This window comes from Glycine soja, chromosome 19 (genome assembly GCF_004193775.1).
Source record: "Glycine soja cultivar W05 chromosome 19, ASM419377v2, whole genome shotgun sequence".
Taxonomy (NCBI): domain Eukaryota; kingdom Viridiplantae; phylum Streptophyta; class Magnoliopsida; order Fabales; family Fabaceae; genus Glycine; species Glycine soja.
Window position 1 is genome coordinate 33,229,051 of NC_041020.1, and position 5,921 is coordinate 33,234,971.

The 5,921-nt window shown below is 35.5% G+C and overlaps 1 long non-coding RNA gene across 1 annotated transcript; it reads left to right on the forward strand.

Annotated features, from left to right (window-relative positions):
- The first annotated feature begins 2,834 nt into the window (after positions 1 to 2,834).
- On the forward strand, positions 2,835 to 4,166 carry LOC114398240. Its single transcript, XR_003663527.1, has 3 exons — positions 2,835 to 3,218; positions 3,329 to 3,451; positions 3,951 to 4,166. It is a non-coding gene; the product is annotated as an uncharacterized LOC114398240 (long non-coding RNA).
- Positions 4,167 to 5,921: the final 1,755 nt, after the last annotated feature.

The window sequence follows — 5,921 nt, forward strand, 5'->3', positions numbered from 1 at the left end:
CTTGCATGGGACAGGGTTGTCAGCATTGTTGCTTTCGCGTTGAGGTGGACGACGACTAGGTGCTTTACTTTGTGTGGGGGAAGAGCGTCGAGAAGAACAAGGGGTTCTCACTATCATGGTTCCTGAACACCACAGAGGGGTCAATAACCGATTTTTTCACACAAACATATAAAAAATAAAAAATTATGTACGTAAATATACATATCTACTATTATTCACACAAATGTATGTTTAGGTATGTATTTGTTGTTATTTATTGTATGTTTGTGTAAAAAAATCGTCAATAACAGTGTCAAGAAGGAATATACGTTGCACCCTATCTCATAATAGGTATTCCATTATACTTATTTCTGAATCACTATTCTGTGTATATGGGTGAAATAGATTTTTCATATTCTGAAATAGTTATTAGAAGTGTATAGATAATATGAAAAACATTTGAGGGTGCAAGAAGCAATTGCCCTACTAAAGTTTAGTGTTGCCATATTTTTTTCCTTTTTGTGTTTCATGGGTCGTAGTCGTTCTATAGTTATACTTTATTGAATTTTCCACACACGTGTCAAGAACAAATTAAATCATATAATCATCTTTTTTCTCAATTTCTTTAACGCTGCACTTGTTTATAACTTATCTCATTTATAAACTTTTTTTATTTAGATCACATGTATTTTTTTAGAAAGAGATAGTTTTATTCGAGTTAAGTAGAATTATTATGAATAATAAAATTTATCTATAAGTCTATCACCATTCTTCTTTTGATTTTTGATGTAAAGTATATTTTGGTCTAGAGATTCCTTCTGTTATTTGTACATTTTCTATCAGATTGCATTTGGATTATACTCTTCATCAACCAATCTTCTATCATTCAGATCTCAAATTTTTTATTTTATTTTCTTATTTGGACTCTAATAGTTCTGTCCAAGGCTGCTTTGATTGTTATTGATATTAAGCATCTTCCTGTACATTTTTTCTTGTTTACATTTTTTTTGTTTCTTTCTCATCATTCACGGTAATAAGTGAACATACTATAACTGCTGAAAGAGTGAAAAAAGTTCTCTCTTTTAAGCCTCTCTCTCTTTTAAGCCTGATGGTATGTTTGGTTGTGCAAAAGTAAGAGAGATAGAGAAAATTTTTCAAAATTTGGTATGAATCTCACATCTTTTTCTCTTTATTTTAATTTAAATATTTACTCTCAATTCTCTTCCATTCTTTTCTCTTCTCTCCAACCATGAAAGGGACTTCAAAGAATTTAATCCATTTAAACTATTTTATTGTCACCATTGGTGTATGTCCGCAAACCACCTTGAAAACCACTCTTCTTCCTGATTAAGTAGTTATAAGATTTCTTCTTTCTTTTGAAGAAAGATTAACTAAAGGAAGATGTGTTTTTGGTCTTTGGGAAAACTTAATTTTAATCCTTATACTTTTAAATAGATGAAATTAATCATTCAATTTTTGTAAATATGTAGTTTTCGTCAATCCAATATATATGTAATTTTGTTTGCTAGTAATAAAGTTAAGGAAAAGAAACGAAAATCATATATTTTCATAAGTTGAAAATTGATTTCATCAATTAAAAAGTACAGACAACAAAAACACAAATTTTCCATGAATTACTTTTCCGCCCATAGGGATAACCTTTATCATGAAGAAACCTTCCCAAACAAAGCTTCTCTTTAATGTTGATTGCTTCTTCCAATCTATGTAATTCCTCAACAAAGTTTTGTGACATGGAACTTCTGCCTTGCCCATTGATACACCGAGCCTTTTGTTTGTTTGAGCAATCATTTAATTTGGGCCTAAGTATGTTTTATACTGCAATTTAGTTTTTAGTTAATGTAAAATGTGTTTGGATTTTTTTTATTTCTGCAAAAAAAGTAATTTATTTAAATTTATAAAATTTCTTTGATAGAAATTAATTATGAATAAAGTTAGTAAAAACTTTGTGATTATACTATGATAAAAAAATTGGTTTTGTTAGGAATATTAGTTGGGAATTTGCACGGGCAACCTCTTCCTTCTTCCTTCTCGCTTCACTCTTCTCCAATTATTGGACCAACTTTATATCTCAAAAGCAATGCTTTGGTAATTGTCGGTGAGAGACTTCACATAAACAAGGTTAAGGAAACCAGATTGCACATGCTCGCGAATGAAGTGAGAGTCTATATATGTCAACATGCCTTGATCTTTCATGAGTGGTAGGATCATGTGCAAGTGAACATGGGATCGATGAATACTTGTTAAAAAGATACAACAGGCTGTACATACATATGAACTCACATCAACAATCTTTTTTTTTTATTGACAAATATTTAATTGTTAGTATTTTTTTTTCCACTTTCCTTCTTACTTTACCATTAGACCAATCTCATATCTTTTCACAACAACCATCTGTATATATGTTGGGGAGGTGTAGGGATGAAGTATGGGAATATGAGACTTAAAGTAGAGAAAGGGTTGGTTTGAGTGGGAGAAACCCTTTCAAAAAAGCTTTATGCAGGCCATAAATAACGTGCAGTTAACAGAAGGTGATACTGACAAGTGGAGGTGGAAAGGTGATAATACTGAGACTTGTTCAGTAAGATCAACATATGCATTAACGCAAGAAACAACTCTTCACATTATGTTCTCTTGCAGGCACTACTAAAAATAACACATTCCACGACGTGCATTTAAGGTCGGTTGCTACAAAACCGCCTTTGTTTGGGAGGGTGTTATTTTTGTAAATATTAACAATATTTCGAAAACGGTTTTGAAGAAATCGTCTTTGAATGATACAAAACAAAAACGGTTTTGGAAGATTTTGGAAAGACCGTCTTTAAATCTGTGTAATTTAAAATTTATACGCGTGACTCCTTAGTTCGCTCCCCCCTCTTTCCAATCTCTCTCATATTCCCAATGTATTTTCTCCTTCCCTAGGCTGTGGAGAAGACGTACGCGTCCACATTTGCGAAACAGCTTCTTCATATTCACCTTGGTTATGGAGTTCATACAGAGTCGCGTGGAGCCGTGGATAAAGGACCAGCGGGCGCAGCTGCTGGGGCTGAAGGAGAAGGTGTCGGATGAAGTGGCCGTGGGCGTCGCACCGCGAGCACAAGAAGCGGATCCAAGAAGAGTACCAATGCCTCCGGAACCTCTACCACGCCCTCAAGGCGGAATCCTTCTACGATTTGCAGGATCTTCTCTGCTTTATGATGCTCTCCAAGTGCCTATACAAGGTGGTCCTCTTTTTTTTATATGTAGGCAAAAAAAAATATTGATGGAAAAAAGATAGGAACCTCGCTTCATCAATAATATGAGAACTCTTTATTAATTATAATGGTTGCAGGTCATGTGAGAAGATGATGCTGGCTCAATAGACATAAATGGAACACTTTTCTTCCTCCAACAAGCCCATTGGCACTGGCCTGCCGAACATACCATCAATTGCCGGAGGTTAATTTCCCCTAAGGTAATTAAAAATAGTTTTTCATTGTCTCAAGCTCATTGTTTTTTTATTTATCTATTTGTATTTTATTAAACTTCATGATGTTTTTTGTTGTTGTTATGCATAGTTAATCCGTACTTTGAGTTCATAGGAAATTAATTGATAACCAATTGAAATTTTTTTACAAATATATCCAAAATGCTTATTAAATAATCAAATTTTAAAATGAGTAAAGCGAATGTTGAAAATATATGAGTATATCCAGTTAGTTACAACTAACAAACTCAAAGATATAAAGTACCGTAATATTTTAATTGTGCTTTTTTTACAAAATTGTTATAATACATTGTTACAAATTAGGCCCATAAATTTAGGAATTTTAGAATTAAATACAAATTAGCTATGATTTTTAATTATTTTGTTTCGCGTTTTATGTTACTATGACTTTGTATCAATTTATTGAATAGAAAAGAAAGCTCGCGTACCCATGCATTTATTGCAACTAATTTCTGAGTATTCACAGGAATCCCGTGAATCAAGCACTGGCATCGATGCATCGTCGTCGGATTTCAAGGCCATTATTCAATTTCATTTATTCCATTTCCCGCCAAAGCGAAGCAACAGTAACCTTTCTCAAACTAAGAATTCAGCATTTGTTATTAATAAAAATAAAATATGTGGAGTTTTTCTTTTTTTGAGATAAAATATGTGGAGTTATAAACTCATAATTCAAAATTATCTGTTTGCATCAATAAATCAATAGCTTGACACATGACATTGCACAAAATTATTGAGGTAACAAATAAAAAGAAATAGTTATCATGTTAATATTGATTATTAATCCTGCCTAGGTTAGCTTTGCTATTCTTAGCCGGTCCCAAGCCCGGATAAAAGGAGAGGGTTGTGTTAGGCTTTCGACAGCCAACGTAAAACTTTGTCGAATCTCTATGACATGGATCAATTACGTAATAATGTGAATGCTAGGTCGTTGCCCGGAAGCAACGCGCTGTATGGCTCGAGTACAGTGTCAAAAGAGCAAGGGCCGCTGCATCGCCGCCCGGATGTAGTGAAAAGTAAGCAAGGGTTCCCACATTTTCGTGAACGAGTGTGGGTAAAGAAGCTAGTTCATGACAGGAGGATTCGCTTTGGTACATGGAATATAGGCACACTTACTGGAAAATCTATGGAAATAGTGGATGTTATGGTGAGGAGGAAGATCAATTTTATGTGCCTACAAGAAACTAAGTGGACAGGTGAAAAAGCGAAAGAATTAGACAACTCGGGATTTAAGCTGTGGTATACGGGAAAAATCAGATCAAGAAATGGGGTAGGGATTATTGTGGACAAGGAGTGGAAGAAGGATGTCGTAGATGTAAGAAGAGTAGGAGATCGTATCATAGCCTTAAAATTGGTAGTGGGACAGGACACCTTTAATGTTATTAGTGGGTACGCACCTCAGGTTGGGTTAGCATAACACTTTAAGGTAAAATTTTGGGAGGATCTAGAAGGGGTACTTCAGGATATACCCCAAGGAGAGAAAGTTTTCCTAGGAGGGGATCTCAATGGACATGTAGGTAGCGTGGATAGAGGTTTTGAGGGGGTGCATGGGGGTTTTGGCCTAGGGGAGATGAATGGGGAGGGTAAATCCATCTTGGAGTTTTCGGAGGCTTTGGATCTTTCTATAGCCAATACATGGTTTAAGAAAAGAGAGGAACATCTTATCACTTACAAAAGTGGAGGGACATGTTCTCAGATAGATTTCTTCCTTATCAGGAAGTCTGATAGGAAGTATTGCTTGAACTGTAAAGTTATCCCGGGAGAGAGCTTGACTACCCAACATAGAGTTTTGGTTATGGATGTAAGAATTAGAGATAGGGCAAAGAGAAGAAGTCCTATGGTAGCACCAAGGATCAAATGGTGGCACTTGAAGGGTGAGAAACAAGGAATCTTCCAACAAAAGATATGGGAGGGATGGTGTGGACAATCACAAGGAAGTGCAAATGATATGTGGAACAAGACGTCCCAAGAGATTATTAAAGTGGCTAAAGAGACGTTGGGTGAATCTAGAGGTTTTGGACCTAGGGGTAAAGAATCGTGGTGGTGGAATGAAAGTGTTCAGAGCAAAGTTAGAGTAAAAAAGGAGTGTTTCAAGGAGTGGTCTAGGTGTAGAAATTCTGAAACTTGGGATAAGTATAAGATAGCTAGAAATGAAACCAAAAAGGCGGTGAGTGAGGCAAGAGCCCAAGCTTTTGACGGACTATACCAAGCTCTAGGAACCAGGGACGGAGAAAGATCTATATATAGGCTTGCTAAGGGTAGAGAGAGGAAGACTAGAGATTTGGATCACGTAAAGTGTGTTAAGGATGAAGAAGGCAAAGTCTTAGTGCATGAAAAAGATATCAAGGAAAGGTGGAAGGTGTATTTCCACAACTTATTTAATGATGGATATGGATATGACTCTAGCAGTCTAGACACAAGAGAAGAGGACCGGAAC